The following is a 21154-nucleotide window of genomic DNA, read 5'->3' on the forward strand; positions in this document are numbered from 1 at the left end:
GCTTAATGCTCTTCAGGTTCCAAAAACCTTTGGAGTTTAGAGTTCTAATCAGACAGAAATCTAAAACTCAGCATATAAAATCATAGTATCAATGATCCCATCAAATAATAAAGAACAAAGTTAAACACAGATGCATTCTCTTAAATTATTAAATAATCCTTGGATGAGACCTCTTAACCCTCACCTAGTATGACTTTGAAAGGACATGTTGTCCGCTCTTGTTTTATTTCTAAGTTTTAGATGTTAATTATTCTTAATATTTATTTCAGCTTGGTTGTTATGGTCATGGTGTCCCTGTTATCTATCTTTTGATCCACAAAATCTTTTCCCTGCCTGTGTCTTTGATTTCCTTTTCATGTCTTTCAGAATATAAAAAAGAAACTTTTATAAAGAAACAAGTTCTAACTTTTGTTTTTCACTTGCTCTTTTTATCTCATAGATACGCAAAACAGCAGTGGGGATACTGGTTCCTTATTACCAAACAGGTCAATTTTATCTCCCATTCTAGAGCAAATTCCACTAAAATGTAGTGACTATTAAAACTCCTGGCCTATTACTATGTTTTTGTGTATTTCTGTAAATTTCAAGTATGGAATAAATCCCTCTCATGCTCTGTCTCACCCCCAAGACTGCATAAGGTGTCTCTTCTGTGTCCTAATGCGCTTGTTACACTATTGTGATACACTTCCTACCTACCACCACCCACACACCCTTCTATTAACTTGGATTCCTTAAGGGCAAAGACTGTCTTTGTCCCATTTCCTCAGGACCTGGCTTTTATTAGATGCTGGATAAGCCACTTGAATCAACGAATGATATATGGACACTCTTCTTATGGTCAACAAAGCAAATGTAAAAAACCAAAATTAAAAATAAATGCAAAATATTCTTTCTCATCTCTCTCATAGTTTTATTTTAGTCATACTACCAAACTTTGTCACTCAAACTTCGTAAAACTCTCCATGTTTTAACATATGAAGTTCAGACAATTAAGTTTGCAAACTTAATTGTCCAATTTTCATATTAACTGGTACTCTTACCTTTACTCAAATGCATTACTCTTCTTTAGGTAAAACATAGCAAAATGGTCAAAATCTGAGTTTCCTAATTCAGAGTTGAGCTTAGCTTTTCAAAACCAGCTTTACTTAATGTTAATAGAGATTTGATTTTGCTCTAAGGGATTTTTCGCCTCTAACAGCTAAAAAACCAATGTGCACACCATTCTAATGTTTTGGAAAAGAGCTGAATCAAAAACAGTTCCTTAACATAAAGCAATTTCATGGTGAAATTAAGACAAGTTCTTGATACACTAACTAGTGGGTAAAACATTATATGTTACAGTGACAAGTGCCCAACTAGTGTGACACATGTCCCTATCCATCTTTTCTCCAAGATACATGGTCGATGGACCATGGTTAGACAATACCTGCTATGTCTGTGAGATGATCAAAGACCAAGGACTATTAGGTGAGTCAGGAGTAATACTTAAAACACGGGGCAGTCTCACATTGCCATAATGAGAACTGAAAGATACTAGAGAACTAAAGAAGCAAAAAGCTAGCCTTCCCCTATTATTCTCAATATCACTGGTGGTCAACATAGTGAGTGCTCAGTACGTGCCTGTTCATGCTACTGCTGCTGTCTCCCCATCTGTCAGGTGGGGATGGGACAAGTCCTTACATGCTGACCAAGCGCCAAGAAGGAGCACTGTTTCCAGGTGAGCTGGGGAGATAAGAAGTGGGGTCTCTTCTTCCTTTCCATAGAAATTGTTCAGTGCTGCGGGAGTAAAGAGTGAATAACCAGCACGGTGGAACTGGAGAAGCCTGATTTTTCAGCCTTTGCCGGTTTCCATGGTATACTTTCGTCATCCCATCACCAATTTCAAGCTACTAGCATGACTTTGCTGAATTATTTTCTGTGATATTATATGAATTCTATGTATTAGATATTTCAGCTTCCCCCTTCAGTACCTTATAAATAAACAGAAATTACTGACTGTCTAGAAGACATGAATAATACTATCATGACCTACATAACCTACTGGAGAATGGAAGCACATTGCACCAAACAACAGCAGAATACTAATGCTTTATACTTGAAAATGAAACATTCCCCAATACAGATGATATGATGTGACATTAAGTTAATTTTAATTATTTAAAAGGATTGAAATTAGACAGACTGTGTTCTCCGACCACAGAGGATTACATTTATAACAAGTTATTTGGAAATTTCCAGATATTTAGGAATTGAACAGCAAGTATACTTTCAAAATAACCTATTGGCCAAAGAAGAAATCACAGAAGGAATTAGAATATATTTTAAATTGAATAAAAATTAAACCAAAACATTTCTAAATCTATGTGATAGAACTAGAAAAGTGCTTAGAGTATAATTTATAGCTTATTTTAGGAAAAGAAGAAAAGTCTAATATCAACAACCCCAGTTTCTACCTTAAGATCTTGGAAAATAAGTACATATTATATTAAAACTCAAGAGAAGAAAGAAAATAAATATGAGTGAAAATCAATAGAAAAATAAAGAATATCAGTTAAGCTAAAAGGTTGTTTTTTGAAAAGGGCAACCAAATTGACAACCCAGTAGGTATATTAATCAAGGAAAAAGGAGAAAATGTACAGATGACCATTGTCTGGAATAATAAAAGAACATTACTACATATATCTTATATACATAAAAGTAGAAAAAGGAAGCATTATAAAGAACTTTATGCTAATAAATTTGAAAGCTTAGACAAATTGCACAAATTCCTTGAAAGTTAAAAATTTCCAAACTATCTGTAGAATAGAAAATTTCAAAAGCTCTATAACAATTAAATTGACTTTGTATACTGAATTTTTTTTAATAATCTAAATAAACTTTACTTCACTGGTTAGTTCCAACACTAAGGAAAAAAATAATATATTCATTAACAAACTCTTGAAGAACATAGAAAAGAAATAAATCTTTTAAAAAATTATACAACATACACACAAACTTCACAAGAAAATGTTTGCAAATCAGATCTAGCAATGCACGACTGATTGGCATTTTGACACCAAAACAAAGCTGGTTTATCTTCAGGAAAACCAAATAATATAATTTACTACACATTAATCAAATAGATGGTTAAAGAAAGCCTATTTAATTATATAAGTAGATGTAGAAAGAAACATCTGGCAAAATTCAACAATCATTCTTGATAAGAAAAGACCATTACTAATGTATTAAATAATATATACTAACACTACAACTAACATTATACTTAACTGTGAAAGACTGAATGATTTCCCCTTAAGATCAGCAACAGGGTAAAGATTTCCGGTCTTTATTCTTCTTTGTAATAAAAGTTCTAGTCAATATACGCATATAATGCAATTTAAAGGAATAAAAGTCATAATGATTGGAAAAAATAAGAAAAACTCTTTATTCACAGATGACATAATCTTGTATATAAAAATAAGAAAAACTCTTTATTCACAGGTGACATAATCTTGTATATAAAATTTCTTAAGAAATCTAAAGAAAAGCTACAATGACAGATAAGTAAAGTTTAGCTAGGTTGTGGAGACAAGAACTATGTGCAAAATTCACTTGTATATATGACAGGAACAATTACAAATTGAAATTAGAAATTGATACTACAGTAGCATAAAAATAAGAACTAGTTAAGAACAAATTTAACAAAATATGTGCAAGATTCATAACCCTGTAAATACCAAACATTGCAGAGAGAAATTTAAAATGGTATAATACATGGAGGGATATAAAATGTCCATGGATTAGAAGACTCAATTATTGGTGTCAGTTTTCCTTCAAATCATCTCTAGATTCAAATCATCGCAGTCAAAATCCCAGTAGGCATTTTTGTAGATATTGCTAAGTAGTATCTTAAATGCATGTATAATGGACTTTGCAATGGAAATAGCCAAGATAGCTTTGAAAAAGAGCACATTTGAAAGATTACCAAATTTAAAATAGATCATAAAACTACAGTAACAAAATATGGTATTAGCATGAGACCAGATATACAGACAATGGAAGAAAATAGACAGAAACAAATCCAAATACATAAGGTGAGTTGATTTTCAACAAAGAGGCTAGGGTAATAAAATGAAAATGGATTTTTTTCAAGAAAGTATGCCAGAACAATTGATGTTATATGGAAAATAATTAACTTTGATTCTGTTCCCAGACCATACACAAAAATTAACTTGAAATGGATCATAGACTAAATGTAAAGGTTGATGCTTACAATTTCTAGAGGAAAACAAAATTTTTTTGCAACATTGGCATAGGTAAAGAATTCTAATACTGGACAAAATAAAAAACATGAAGGGTTTTAAAAATAGCTTTTCCTTAACTAAAAGAAAATATTTCTTTTATTCAAAAGACACTGTGAGGAAAAAAACAAATCAGACTAAGAGAAAATAGGGAATATTTCATGCAGTGAAGTTGAAAAATAAAACAATTATCCCTTTCTTGAAATACAGCAATATGGCTTAATTTGCTTGGAGATGGTATAAAGAGCTTCATAAAGAGTAAAAGAGGTGGAGTGTAACTGGTAGAGCTCTGGTTTTCTGTGTCCCTGGATAAGAAGAGTGTGTGTGTGTGTGTGTGTGTGTGTGTGTGTGTGTGTGTGTGTGTGTGTCTGCCTGTCTCTATGGTAGTCAAAATAATGCCCCCCACCAAAAAAAAAAAAAAAGATAACCACATCCTTTTCCTTGGAACTTGTAAATGTTCATTGACAAGGCAGAATTAACGTTGCAGGTGGAATTAAGTTTGCTAATCAGCTGACTTAAAATTAAAGAGATTATCCTGGTTTATCAGATTGGAGCCAGTGTAATCACAAAGATCCTTTAAATGTGGAAAAAGAAGGCAGAAGAGTCAGTCATATAGTGTGATGTGAGTAAGACTCAACTAGCCCTATCTGGTTTTGAAGGTAGAAAGGGGCCACGAGACAAAAAAAAAAAAAAAAGAAAAGAAAAGAAAAAAAGAAAGAAAAAGAAAAAAAGGGAGCAACCCTTAGCAGCTGGAAAAAGCAAAAAATGCAAAGGAAAAAAATTCTTCTCTAGAAGAATATTAAAGCATCTAGAACATATTTAGTTATGTTTTAAAGTCTCTATACTGTTGGTATTGATGAAGGAATGGACACATAGACTAATTGAAGAGAATAGAAAATTACGATACAGTTGCAAAATGCATATGGAAATTCAGTATATGATAAAGGTGACATCTTGATTAAGTATAGAAAAAGGTATCTTTGTAATAGAGGTATTGGGTTAATTGGATATAATAAGAACAAAGAAAAATTATGTCCATGAATCACACTGATACTAGGAGAAATTCCAAATGGCTTAGAGATCTAAATATAAAAAAATGAAATTATGCAAATAATGGAAGAAATCATGGGTAAAATCCTCTAACCTGTGTTAGCAAGGGAAACCTTTGCTAACTATGACTAAAACTCCAGAAGCAGTAAACCAAAACATTGTTAAACTGGTTATTTTAAATAACTTTCTAAACGCACGAAGAGTAAAATATTATATGAGTAAAGTATTTGCAGTCATACCATGAAGAGTTAATATGTTTCATATATTGTTTCTTAAAATAGAGGAAAGGTCAATCAACTCTATAGAAAAAATAGGACAAGATAGAGACAAGTCACACACAAAAAATTACAAATGGTCCTTAAACCAATCCTATTTATAGAAATCCCTTCTAAAGACACATTTTCAAATATAAGAAAAGATGTATTCGCATGCCTAGACATTGAAATACATATTTGTAAGGGCAAACAACAGAAAACTATGGAAAGGACCAACAATTTGAGACTTGTTGGATAATCCATGGCACAACAACTGTACACAACTGTACACAATTTGTACACAACTGTACAAAGAATAAGGAACATATACTACTGTAGTGTCATCTTAGGGTCTGCCATAAAATAAAAATGGCAAGATAATAAAAGCTATGTATAGCGTGCTAAAGTTTTACCTAAGAGAGGGAATGAATGTGCTTATGTCTATGCTTGGAGATGTTTCAATTAAAAGAGCAATGAGAAGATTAAACCATAAGATAATAAACGGAAGCCTGTGGGGGTGGGGCAGAGAATAGAGGTTGGGGGCAGGAATAGAAGTTGGGTAACTGAATAAATCTTGTTTGGTAACTTTGGGGTTGGAGATGATTTTCTTTTCTCAAAATCCTAATGCAAATTTAAATGGTATAAAAGCCCTAAATATATCTTTTAAAACTAAAACAAAGGAGTCTGTTTGTTTTCTTAGGGCTGCCATAACAGAGTACCTCAGACTGGGTGGCTTGAACAACAAAAATGTATTCCCCCCACCCCTGAAGTCCTGCAGGTGGGAAGTCTCAGATCAGAGTGGCCTCTTGGTTGTTTTCTTCTTAGTGTCGCCTTAGTTTCTAGAGGGCCATCTTCTCCTTGTATCTTCACTCGGGCTTGCCTCTATGTGTCTGTGTCCTAATCTTCTTATACGGATACTAGTCACATTAGATTAGGGACCTCCCTAATGACCTCTTTGCTTTAATTCCCTCTTTAGAAAGACCCTATCTTTCAATAGTCACATTCTGAGGGACTGGGGGTTAGGACTTCAACCTGTGAATTTTAGGGAGGCACAGTTGAGCCCATAATACTGTCCAGGAATGAGTGGAATTAGTAGTTCTTTGAACAACGATACAGAGAAGAATTCCAAGTGACAAATGCACCCAATAGTGAGACCAAACATGCCTGGTTGATACGCATGAAGGATGAAAAGAAAATGCAGATGAGAGAAAAACAATTCCATGTGACTGATACGCCCAGTAATCAGATTATATCTCCCTGCGTATGCCCCAGGGTGAAAAGGCAATTCAGACAACCGTCTTGGTGCTGTGTGTTTTGTAGAAGCTGTGGTACCTCGGCTCAGACTGACAGAGGTAAGGCATTTTAGACATGGGACACAAACTGCTTGCATGCGGTCCCCAAGATCCTGGGAGCTGGACTGTCTTTGTAGACAGTCCTCCAAAACCTCTCAGTTTCTGTCTCTAGGTGGATGAGGGAACTGGGCATGAAATAATCCATGATTTAATGCACGCCCTGTGTCCCCCAGGGTCCACCATGGAGCCCTCACTCCTGCTGGCCTTTCCTTTGCTCCTGGCTCTGTCAACGCCTTGCGGAGCTTGTGTTTGTAAAATTATGCACCCTCAGACACATTACTGCATGTCAGACATTGGTGAGTCTAGGGAGACACCAGAGAAGTCTCCACCAAGAAGATCTCGCCGTGGAGAAATGGGGCAGTGGGGTGGGAGAGGGTTGTTCTGTTGATCTGAACAATGTCTCCAGGAGACTTAGGGTGGAGAATCTTAAATCAATGAACCTATGGGCTCCTGACCCGTGTCTTCCTCCTCCCAGTCATAGTAGCTGACCTATTAGGACCAGGAAACAACACCCTGCTAAAACGAGCTTTCAGAGTCAACATCATTAAGGTAAACCCCATACCTCCTTTCTTAATCCCCTTCCTTCAAAATAAACAATACTCTCTAATCTGTTCAGGCTGAGGTACTTGGATGGTTTCTGGAGCCCAGCAACTCCTATGAAAACTTAAGGTCCTAGCCTCTCTTTCCCTCCCATCACAGATACTCAAGGCTCCCAAGAATATCCCAAGAATTAATAATATCTACACACCTTTCTTATGGGAGAAGTGTGGTTATGAGATGAGGACCAGTTTTCAATCACACTTACTTATTGCAGGTGAGCAACCCTGTCCACATACATCCGCTCAACCTTGCCGCCTCCCCCTGAACAGACCACTCTACTTCTGCAACTCTAGCACCACCAAGGACCAAGGGCCCCTTCTCCATCATCTGACAGATAATGTCCTAGGAAAGTGCTGGGCCATCATTCATGGCTGAGTGCCCCCGCCTGAAGGTTTTCAGACTCTCTCCAGCTGCCTACCTCAGGGCCACAGCATGTCCTTTCCAGGAGACCTCCATGCATGCTGTGCTGATTCTCAGGCCATACTCTTTGATCACTGCAGGCTATCTGAGGACAGGAAAAATAAACTTCACAAGATGCCATCTGGTATATTTCTGGGACTATCTCACCAAAGAGCAGAAAATAGGTTTCGAGGGAGCATATAGAAGAGGATGCAAATGTCAAGTGAGTGGCCTCCTAAGTATGTTTTTGTCTGTCACTCAGGCACTGGTCCTTGTCCCACTTCCTTGTTTCTAGATCTTCTTCTCTCTCATCTCCCTTTCTGGATGACCCTGGCTCCCCCATCTTCTTCCTGGTCTCTGGCCTCATCCCCTTGTTTCCTTCCCGCTCCCTGCCCCCTCTCACTGATCCCTTTGGCCTCTACCTGTATTCAGACCCACCTCCCCCAACCCCAGTCTGTCCCCCTTGTCTTTTTAGATTGGGGTCTGTGAAGAAGAGGTGGGAAGGGAATGGCAACAAGTCCTGCATCTTCCTCCGCCTCTAGATTCCACCCTGCCTCTTCTGCTGGCGCACTTGCCCTGAACCTGATTTCACAGAGTGTGTGTGGAAACAAAGAAACTGCGAATATCATACATGGAAAGGAAACCACTCCTTATATGCCATGTGTGTCCCCTCTACATCTGGTCGCTGTGAATGGATCCAGGCCCAGAAATACCATAACTACCAAACCTGAGCTCCCACGGCTTTTTCAATGACTACTCTTGCTGCTTTGCATTAGGTTCTAATACTCTTGTTTCTCGATCTGGCTGATGCTAACAGAATTGAGTTAGTTTTGTATACATTCATTGAGTAGTACACTTAAGTTTTGTTCACTTTCTGCAAGTAGTGTATGCAACGGTAAAATTTACAAAAATAAATCCCAAGCTGACAAACCCGACTCTGGTGACAATGGTGACAAATTTCTTATATCTTCACAATTCTTCAGTCATCTTTTATTTCCATTCATCCAGCAACATCATGCCTGACCCTAATCCTTCTCATTCCAAAGTTACTGGCATTTCGTCATCCTACCAAAAGCAAGAGCCCAGACAAAGGGACAAATTCAGAGCCTGGGGTCAGACTCCACCCAACATGCCCTGAACCCTCCCCAGATGATTTGCAGAACCAAAAATCACTTGTTCCCACAGAATGAAGACTCCTTTGCAAATACAAAAATCATGTCTTATAATAGTAAAGTCCTGAAAATAAAATAGAAAACTTTTCAATCTTTAAAAGAACACAAAGGGGAATATTTTTAGGACATCAAATCACAAAAGGTACAAAATATGAAGGAAAAAAATTGATAAATTTGATTACTACTTTAAATTTGACTACATACTTCCAAAAATAAAGTACCATAAACACTATAAAAATATAAGATGCAGACATAGATGGGAAGTGTACAGGATTTTCAGATTTATGGTAAAAATGAGGTCTGGGCAATGAATGTTTTGGGGAATTGATTGAAGTTTTCCTTTGAACATAATTTATCAACTTCAATTTTTTCCAGAGCCCCTTCAAAAACAGTCTCTTCTCTCTTTATTTTATTTTATTTTTTTTAACTTTAAAATAGTTTTGGATTTACCAAGAGGTGCCAAGATGGTACAGAAAATTCTTGTATAGATACTCCCTGACTTACGATGGTTCTTTTACGATTTTCTGACTTCATGATGGTGTGAAAGTGATAGGCATTTAGTAGAAACCATACTTAGAATTTTGAGTTTTGATCTTTTGCCAGGTAGCACTATGCAATATGATATTCTCTGTTGATGCTGGGCCGAGGCAGAGAGCAACATCTCCCAGTTAAGCACACAATCACCAGAGTTAAACAACCGATGCTATGCGGTGCACTCATTGGGTTAAGATGATTTTGCCCAACTACAGGCTAATGTCAGTGTTCTGGCATTAGGCTGTTTAAGGCTGGCTAGGCTAAGCTATGAGGGTCAGTAGGTTAGGTGTATTAAATGCATTTTCGACTTAATGATATTTTCGATTTACAATGGGTCTATCAGGACGTAACCCCATCATAAGTCGAGGGGCATCTGTGTCCCCTTCACCTAGTCAGCCCTAATGATAACATCTTATGTAATGATGGTGTGTTTGTGAAAACCAAGAAATTAAAATGAGTACAACACTATTAACTAAATGACACTCTGTTCCAATTTCTGCAGGTCTTCCTTTTTTCTGTGCCAGAACCCAATCCGGGACACTGAAAAGTTAGTCATCCTGTCTCCTCAGTCTTCTCTGCTCTGTGACAACTTCTTAGTTTAACTGTGTTTTCGACCACCAGGCAACTTTTAAGAGTCCTGGAAGGTGTTCTGTAGACTGTCCCTCAATTTAGGTTCGTCTGGTGTATTTTCATGATTAGACTGGGACTATTGATTTTGGGGAAAAATACCACAAAGAGGAAGTACTTCTCTCTTTGCACCATATCACAACATAGCACTGACATCACATTACTGGTGATGTTAACATTCCTTACTTACCGCCAGGTTTCTCCACTGAAAAGCCACTGTTTTTCTTTTACTATACTCTATTGGCAAAGCCCCCATTTTTTAAAATTGCACAATGGAATTTAGAAACCTCTATCTGGGCTCTGGGTTATTTGTTGCTACTGGGGTATCACTGCTTCTAGACCCTCTCAATAGAGCTAGGAAACATATGTATGTACACCAATTCATGTATATATACACATAGATATATACACATAGTTATAACTTTCTCTATTGCTCTCAATATATATTAAGATTAATAAGAGTTCATACTACCTTCAACTATGGAGTAATGCAGGGTTCGTTCTAGCCCTCAATCCTTGATTATTTGTACCTTTTTCCTCTGGCAATAAGAAATCTGACTCCCATGTTACATAATTTATTTACTTATTTGTTCAACCCTAATATACATGTAAAATAATTCCAGAATTGTCAACATATACCCTTTTGAAAATAAATTTGCCCACTAGTGTAGTAGCAGGCTTATGTAGTTCTTACATAAATCCACTTATTCAAACTCAAATGCACATGGTCCCTACCATTGGGCCCCAAAGTTTCCCAAGAACACCTGGGTCCATTCTGGGAGAGGTAGCCCTATAGGGGAGATGGTCCTCCTGGCATAGACACAGAAATCCAAGTGTATTAACATACAATGTCAGGAATAAAGGCGATACCTGGTATTTACATATTTACAGTCTCCACCTAATTTATCCAGATCCCCAATTTCAACCTTCCCATAAGCAGGTGAACTTCCCATTTAAAACTCTCAGAATAAGATAAAGCAAAGAATCAAGAATCTGAGTAAGCAGAATTGTGGTTAATGGGCATCAAGGAGGCTACAAAATCCATGAACCAATTGTCTGTGATCTCACCCTATGGGGAGGTCAACCATTAACCTTGGAATCAGAGGGTGATTCTAGAAAGAGAACACCTGTGGGACAGATGGCATGCCTCACACAAACTTTATGAACCAAATTGAGTACAGGGAGGTTTTCTGTGGCTACAAGGTCACACACACACACACACACACACACACACACACACACACACACACACACAGTTACAAAAATGTTTATAAATATTTGTATATACACAGGTAACATATATGTCCTAGCTTTCCCTCCTGAGAACCTAAACAAAATAAAATTTATCAGTTGCATAGGCAACAGTTTCTTAGATGGGGCACAAAAAACAAAAACTATAAAAGATAAACTGATTAATTATGCTTCATTAAAATTTAAAACTCCCACTCTTCAAAAGCTGTAATTCCAAAAATAAAAGACTAAGTCCCAGAGAGGGGAGTTGTATGCAAAACACATACATCTGATAAATATCCTATAACCAGAATATATTAAAAGAAAAAAAAAAGAAACCTCCTACCACTCAATAATAAAAGGAAAAAGAAACAATACAAATGGGCAAAATATTTGAACAGACGCTTCATAAAACATGATATATGAATGGCCAACAGTCCCTAACAATACTTAATTTTGGAAAAACGTAAACCTCTATAAAATACCACTTCATATTCACTACAATGGCTAAAATTACAAAAGACTGACAATACGAAGTGTTGACAAGGATTTGAAGTAACCGGAAGTCTTGCTCTTGGGAGTATAAAATATTGGAACCAATTTGGAAAAAGTCCAACAGTTTCTCATAAAGTTAATGATACAATTATCACATGACCAGTGGATTACAACCTTCGTATTTAGACCAGTAATGAAAACACAGGACAACGAAGAGACTTGTAATGAATGCACGTAACAACTTTATTCATAATGGCCAAAATCCATCAGTAACTGAATAAACAAATTTTTGTATATTCATGCAATGTAATACCAACCAGCCAGAAAGGGAATGAACTATTAGTACAGGCAACAACATGGATGAATCTTAAAAGTATTGTGCTGAAAGGAAGAAACCATTTACCAAAGAGATTACACTGTATTAACCTATTTATATTAAATTCTAGAACACACAGAATTAATCTATAGTTATAGAAATCAGGTCAATGTTTTTCTGAAGCCAGCTTGGGGAACTGATTAACTCTAAATGGGTGTGAGGGAATTGGAGTCTTTATGCTGTTTTTCTGTATCTTGATTAAAGTGTTGTTACATAGAGCATTTATTCATAAAAATTATTTAGAGGGTGATTGAAATGTGCATGTTGTATTGTGTTTCCATTTCCCTGCTACATTTGATTAAATTAGTAACCATAATTTTATTACTTCTCATGGTTCCATGGGTTGGCTGGGTGGATTTTCCCCTTCATGGGACACCACGTGAGGCTGCAATCAACTGCAGAAGGATATGGACTGGAACCTCCATTTGCCACTTCTTATTCATATATTATTATGAACTGAATTGCGTCCCCCTCAAAATTCATATGTTGAAGTCCTAACCCCCAGTATCACGGAATGTGACTGTACGTAGAAAGAGGGTCTTTAAAGAGGTAAATAGGGTAAAATGAGGTCATTAGAGTGGGCCCTCATCAAATACGACTAGAGTCCGTATAAGAAGAGGAGATTGGGACACAGACATGCAGAGGGAAAACTGTGTGAAAACACACGGAGAAGACAGCCATCTACAAGCCAAGGAGCGAAGCCCTCAGAAGAAACCACCCTGCCAACCCGGCTTCACCTTGAACTGTTTGCCTGCAGAATTGGGAGAAAATAAATTCCTGTTGTTTAAGCCACCCAGTTTGTGGTACTTTGTTATGATAGTCCTAGTAAACTAAGACATCTGTCTTTTAACTTCACGTCACTTCTTTTCCCACAGAAACAATATGACCAAAAGTACTTCCTTGTGCTCTCTACTGAGAGGATTGTTCTCTACCACTTTCTTTCAAGATCACTCTTGAGTTGGCCTATCATATGGCAGCCATCTATTTTCAGCTTGTTTCAACCTGCCAAGCCAACCCATCTATTAACCAGTCTGGGTTTGTGTTTTTCCCTCAGGTGGTCAAAAGCTGTGAGTGAACAAAAAGGCCTTGGTTCAATACTCCTGGATCATACAGCTTCTGGGTTACCTGTTCATACAGTATTTTTTTACCCCTCAGAATCTGGTTATGCTCAGTCCTAGGTGTAACACTTCCCTCTTTTGATACATTTTCGTTGAATGGCTTGAATGTAAGACTTGGAGGTTTGACCAAATCCATTTCTGGCCACAATGCTCTTGGATCTGCCTCTACAATGGTACAGCAGCCTCCCATAAACTCTATATTTAAGGATCATGCTGGGAATTTAAATGCAAATATACTGGGGGCCTTAATTCATTCTTCCTTTAGGACTTTAATACTGGCACTGATTTCTGCCATTATCCCCAAATTATAATATTGTTTTATTACCTTGGCCAGGGTTCAATTTCAGAGGCTTCTGCCTGGTCTTACTCATTAAAATAGCTCTTACACCAAAGAGGAAAAGCCCAGTGTAGTACTTATGCCAACCACCATTTATACCTATCCCAGTTATATGTTTGGAGACCAAGATCTGAAATACTGACTGTGTCTGCAGACCTAGTAGATACAGTGTAATCTGTTCTACGGCCAACTCCATTAATGACCCCAGTTCAAACATGGATTCCTAAGGATACTTGGTGTTCCAGATATCAAAGTCAATTCTGACCTATGTCTTACAGTCTTTAAGATGCTTCTTCTTCTTGTCCCAGAGTATAATTACAAAAAAAATATGCATTAAGTCTTTATGTGGTGAAGTCTTTACCATATAAACTTACCCTGGTGTCACAAGTTCCTCTTACCTGTGAACCAGTCCTCTTCTGCATTCAATTCCAGGTATAGATACTGGCTCAGGTGTGGCCTCTGTATCATCTTCAAGCAAAGGAAAAGGGCTATCCCTTAATAAGGCAGAGTGCACCACAAATTCTATGGGATGAGAAGGTCACTGGGAGTCTGGCGTCTTAAGACTTTTGAGTGCATCAGTCCAGATGTCTCCATCCCAAGTATCCATGGCCCAGGGCAGTGGATTCTCGAAAGCTGAGGTTTATGCTGGCCTGAGTTCAGGCCATTCAAAGATCCATTCATGTGTGTGAGCTTATTGCTGCTTATGCCATTGTCTCCATCCTCGGTCTCATATCTCCTTTCACTTTGACCTCTTTTCCTATGTGAACAACAATCAAAAGATGAGGGCAGGCCCTGGGAAAACTTAGAAGTTAGATGTATACAGAGGGTGCAAAAAAAATGTATACACATTTTAAGAAAGAAAAAAACTATTAAAATTGCAATCTTCAATATGTCCCGATGACAAAAGATGAATACAAATTATGTTTGACTTCTGCAGTTAAAAGAGGTGCTCAGAGTGTCAGCGTCCAGATACTTCTGATTACGAAACTACTGCTTGAGCAACACTGACCAAAGTGTCCACTTGTATCCATTTTTTTTTGGCACCCCCGATATATATTTTGGGCAAACTTTTTTTAAAATTAATTTTTAGGATGTGTGCAACATAGTGTATTTTATACCATTTTTCTCCACAATTTCAAGTGTGGAAATGTCAGTAGGTCATGTTTGATGTACCTAAAAGAGGAGTTTTAATGGTGGAATAAATAATATCCTGTTGTTCTCATCAGAGGATAAATTAATTACCTTAGGCCTCAATTTACCAATGGCTTCAATGTCCTCCAGAATACCTATAACTGTAGGCTTACTATCATGGAAGTGAAGGTTACATGAGATGCTAACAAGGGTAAAATGTACTCTTCGTTGACAAAGCTATTACAGTGGCTTTCAGGAACACTTGGATGGAGTTTGAATCATCTCACAATAGTACAAGCCCCCTCTTTATTCCCAATAGCGCTGCCTATTTTTTCTCTTTTCCCTTTCGTGGTTTTCCTTTTCCATCTTTAGTTCGATCAAGGTTGGCTCTTAAATAGGACTTTCACTTTATCCTAAGTCCAAACTTTCTTCTTCGATCGGTTTTTCTCCCTGTTTTACCTTTGTTGTAAACTCCAGACGAGGGCTCAATGCAGACTTATCCAATAATTCTACATGATAAGTGACTACCTCCAAGTCTCTGCCAGGGTCAGTGAGGACCCTAAGATTAGGCAGGGAAGGAAACTCATGTTTCCAAAGAGAGCAAAAGGAGAAGAAATGAGCCCAGACAAAGGGTGTGGGGTTCAAGTTCACAGTCTTGGTAGTGAGGACTCATTTCTCTTTGAATTTTTGGTCCAAGGTCTGGGATGAGGGTTCTTTAGAATGACATTTCCTAATACTGACTACCCAAGGGCGTCTTCCCACCTATAGATACCTTGCCAGTTTCAGAAGACTTTTCCCATGAATTTCATGGTCCATTCTAAAGATTGTACTGGGGGGAGGGACAAGAGTTAGGAGAAGGGAAAGGTGTCCAGCCTTGCCCTCACTAACCAAACACATCGATTGTTTCCTATTGTATTTGGGATGAAGATTAAAATTCTTACATTGGTCCTTGAGACTCTTTTAAATTTGTCAATTAAAAAAAAACTCCATGGAGAAATGTGTGTTTCATAAGAACACTCACCTCCATCAAATGTGACGACTCATAGTACTCCTCTCACCAGAATCCAAATCAAGAAAGAGAACACAAAACATGTAAGTGTTGACAGATTGGAGGAGGTTGGCGTGGAATCTGGGAGGGTCTTATCTGAGTCACATCAAAATGACTGTTCACAGAGTGGAGACCGGTGCTTGGTTCGGTAAATTGGACTCCTTGAACACAGGGCAGGAGCAATCTTACCTGTATGATTGTATGAGTGTGAGGAAGCCGTGACCACTGTCTCTAGAAGTCTCTCTGGAGGTTGCAAAAAACAGAGCAAAGTTCAGCACATCTTACTCTGTGCCCCTGTAGACAGTGGGGGAAAATGTAGCAGGACATGAAGGACTAGAGGAGAGTCCTGGGAGCAAAGAGAAAAGAGAAGGTGCATGGAGCAGAGGGAGGGAACAAAAAACCTAGAGCAAACAGCAGACAGGAGAGGCTGATGGAAATGATAGAGAAAGGGGAAGATCGGGAGGCTCCTCAAATAGAATGGGCAAAAACAGAGAAAACAAGGAACCAGGAAAGGCAAAAGGACAGAAAGAGAAGAGAAAAGGAAAAGGGAGAGAGAGCAGGGTCCAGTGGGAGAGAGTAAGCAACAGATCCTAAGCTGAAAGCGCAGCTGGTGGGTCACTCATGGTACATGGACCTTCTGTCCTGTAGATACCAAGATGCTGCTTTTCCCCTCCTATTTGTACTCTTTTCCATAGCTCATGCTACGTCTATTCCATTTTAACTTATTGTTACTCAAAACTGCTCATGAGGTCAGGAGTCAAAATTGGAAGGTCAGCACACTGTGAACACTCTGTGGTTTAAGTGAAGCCAGCCCTAGGGCTTCAAGATACCCTGAACAGGGAACCAAGGTGGGCATGGATGGGCAGTCCTGGGAGCACAGTGTCCTAAGTTACACTGTGGGAGGCCATGCCTGGGTTTCGGGTGTGTTGGCCAACACTGAAGGTTCTCTGCAGGGCGTCAGAGAAGACAAAGGCCTGGGGGTATGGGAGCTTACCCTAGGTGAGGTATGTTCTGCTGAAAATATCCACACATGAATGTGACCATGATATTTTTCCTCATCTCATGTGTAGGTGAATTCAAATTTCTCCTCAGGAGAGTTGATCACTTGTAGAGGAAAGAGGAAAATGATTTGGCACTCAGGACATATGGGGTGAGGGGCTGGAGTGTGGTGTTTAACCAGGACCTGTCAGACTCCAGACACTCTGCATGTTCTGTCAGTCAAATCTTCTGTTCTCGTGGGGAGAGAAGAATGGGGAGGAGTTGGTAGGGTCACCCTGGTAATGGGATCTCTTAGAGCTGCATTTTCCTGTTGACATGGCCAGGCCCTAGAAGAAAGCAATAATGATTGAGAGGGTGGAAAGAGTATGCATGGGACTCAAGATTCCACTTACGTGCCTCTAGCCAAGTCTCAAAATAACAAAATCTGAAGCCCCACTACACCTGTTTCATTCTTTTGCATATATCTGTCCAGTTTTCCCAACATCATTTATTGAAGAGACTGACTTTACCACATTGTATATTCTTGCCTCCTTTGTCATAAATGAATTGGCCTGAGAGATATGCATTTATTTCTGGGCTCTCTGTTCTGTTACATTGATCTCTGTGTCTGTTTTTATGCCAATACCATGCTGTTTTGATTACTATAGCCTTGTAGTATATAGTTTAACATCAGGTAGTGTGATACCTCCAACTTTGTTCTTACTTCTTAAGATTGCTTTGGTCATTCGGGGTCTTTTGTGGTTCCATATAAATTTTAGGATTATTTATTCTAGTTCTGTGAAAAATGCCATTAGTATTTTGATAGGAATTGCACTGAATATTTCGATTGCTTTGGGTAGTATAGACATTTTAAGGATGTTAATTCTTCCTATCCCTGAGCACGGTATATATTTCATTTGTTTGTATCTTCTTCAGTGTCTTTCTTCAGTGTCTTAAGTTTTCCAGGTAAAGGTCTTTTACATCCTTGGATTTTGATTGTTTTTGATGTAATTATAAATGGAAGTGTTTTCTTAATTTCTCTTTCTGATATTCGTGATTGGTGTATAAAATGCAACTGATTCCTGAGGATTAATTTTGTATCCTGCTACATTACTGAATTCATTTATTAGTTCCAATAGTTGTTTGATGGATTCTCTAAGTATATAGTCTCATGTCATCTGCTAATGCATTATATTTAAATTACAATTCCTTTGTAAGCCTCTATTATAACCTACTAAATTTCTGTGACCACTCACTTTAAAATAATGCAACAAAATTAAATGCTGACCACTAGAAATTTGTCCTCATTTTTTGTTGTTGAATTTTCTCATCTAGGACCCACTAACTCAATGGAAACAATTATTCTCAAAATGTGACTACTGGAGTATAGGGGTCTAGCCTTCCAGTCTTTCAGGATGTTTGCTGAGAATGTGACTCAAATTATGTACTTCGCTATGAGATATTGTTAATGACAGAAGATGGAGCCGTCTTAGCCTTCATGATGCTTGGCGCATATATGTTGAAATATGGTTGGTAATTTCCAGATTTTCTTATAAGCATGTTTCAAAATTCTCTCTTTCACATACTCTGAGCTCAGGTTTTGTAGGCTGAAGAGAATTTAGGGGTCTCTGACATTTGATTGATACTATCATTGCTTCTCAAGGAGGTGAGCATAGTAAATAAATAATAGGGATCAGACCATTTGCATGAATTTACATCATCTGGAAGTGGTTAAGTCATGCTCTTGACACCACAACATTTCTGCAGTAATACAACTAACTATTCCTTGTTTTTCACATATGGATCTGTATTTAGGCTTTAGGAATGTCTAATATTAAGGTTGAAAAGATTTTAGTGGATTTTCCCCTAGGTGATTTGCCTTCGTAATAATTATTTCATGATCTTGTCCCAGATTTTTCACCTAAGAGAAAAGAGAAAATAACAAGATAACACTGCTATATGTATGAATAGATTCATGATGCAACGCCAAATGTTAATCCCAGCACCAGATATCAAGGCTACTTTGAAGGCTGATGAATGGTGATGTTCTGGGGCTCTGTTGCTTATTAGACTCCCTTCTTTGAAGATGTTTACAAGTAAAATAATCCATCATTAAGAGAATGATTAAATAGGGACCCTCAGAGCCTGTTGTGGGTTGAAACATACGAGCCAATACATTAGGTTGTAAGTGACAGAAAACTAGCTCAAAGTCACTTAGGCTGAAGAGAAGGTATTTATGGGCTCTCATACTTGGTTTATACAGAACCGCTCCCTGGCTTCTGGCCTGGCGTGACCCAAAAACTCAGTACCTTTAGGGTTCTTGGTCTGTTTCTCCAACTCATAGCTCTGCTCAACTCTTCTGGCATCATTCTCAGACAGGCTCTCATCTGCAAGGTCAGCAAGCTCATCTGAGAAAAGGCAGCCTTTTCTCTTCTCTAGCATAAAAATTTCCAAGAAGTTTCACTGGGTTATGTGCCGTTGGCTGACCAGTCATTATGTTCAGGGTTACTCTGATTGTATGAGCTTGGCCCAGGCCTTCCACAACTCTGGCCAGGGCCCAGTGAATCATGAACCAAAAATGCTCTATGAGGAAGGGAAGAAAAGTTCCTGAAAAAGGAAGAAGAGCAACACTTCAGTAGACACGGAATGGAAATCATAGCCTCCACAGCTCTCTCAAGCAAGAGTGTTCTCTGACCAGAAAGACCGTGATCATAGGCAATCATCCACAGGAACCCAAAAGAGACCTCGGGTGAAGCCTCACACACCATCAGCTGCCCCTTCACTGTTCTGAGCAAAGTCTATGCAAAGTCCAACTATGAAGAGAAGCTTCTCTCTGTCACAGCCTGGTCGATCTGTACCCTCTCTCTCACGCACATAGTAGGGACAGTGCTCCTCTCTCACACATAGTTGGGAGAGGCTCCCAGAAGCCATATTTTACCACGTGACCCTGCCCTCCCCACAGATGATCAGTGAGAAGCAAATACAGAACTGAGCTCATCAGGTATTTGCAGAGGAACTTGATATTGGGGCCGACAAATCAGATATTCCTGTGTGGCTGAACCCAAAACATGGGAATGTGAGAGCTTTATGTGGTCAAGATTTTTATTTGCAAACTGGAAAAGCTGGAGGCTGAGAAATAACAGAGAGAGGTGTGGAGAGAGATAAAAGATGATAGGTAGGCAGATAGATAGATAGATAGATAGATAGATAGATAGATAGATAGATAGATAGATAGATAATATATATGTCTGTATGTATAACAAAGATATACAGAAGGAAGTATAGGCATACCGCAGAGATACTGCAGTTTTGATTCCAGATCACCGTAATAAAGCGAGTGTTGCAATAGTCGTAATCTTTTTGCTGGCGAAGGGTCTTAGCTTCAATTTGTGAAAAACGCAACTCTGTGAAGAGCAGTAAAGCAAAAGTGCACTAAAACAAGATCTGGCAATGTAGGCAGAGGGCAGAGAAAGAGATCTCAGGAGCTCTGCAGTTCCTGATTCCATCCCTCCTGAAGTCTAGCGCCTTTCCACCCTGGATTGCATGAGGTACACTCTGATTTCTTAACTCCCTTTTTAAAATGAGCTCACTACAGTTGGTTTCTCTCACTTTCAAACCAGAATCCGAACACCCATAGCAAGTTTTAGGAAGTGGGCCAGCGATCAGGGAGAGGCTGTTTTCTAGGCACAGGACACTGACACAACATACCGCGTCTCTGACAAAACTCACTCTGTCCTAGGTGTATTGATGGTGAGTTGTCACACAAAGCTCTTGAGCATTAAGCTGTACCCCCAGGGGAACACATTGCGTTGGAAGCACTGAGTGATGTTTTGCCTGTGGGGGAGGGAGAAGACTTGAGTAGGTCCCTGGAAGCAGCTAGGATGACTTAAACACTCCACTGCACCAAAGAGGGTCATGTGACATGGAGCCCACAGTACAGTCCTGGTTTAAAACACTCCGCTAATATCAGCCTGGATACTGTCACAACGCTCTTGTAAGAATGTATGCCTATCCTTACTCAGGGTAACCCACTTAAGACTGTTGCCCAGATCTAGTAATGAGAAGATTTTAACAAGTGTCACAGAGTCAAGAGAACGATCTGAATTCATAACGCCCAGCAATGCTAACATCGAGTACCACGTTCTTAATTGCATGTAGAATGAATACATAAAA

This window comes from Rhinolophus ferrumequinum, chromosome 15 (assembly GCF_004115265.2).
Source record: "Rhinolophus ferrumequinum isolate MPI-CBG mRhiFer1 chromosome 15, mRhiFer1_v1.p, whole genome shotgun sequence".
Lineage (NCBI taxonomy): Eukaryota > Metazoa > Chordata > Mammalia > Chiroptera > Rhinolophidae > Rhinolophus > Rhinolophus ferrumequinum.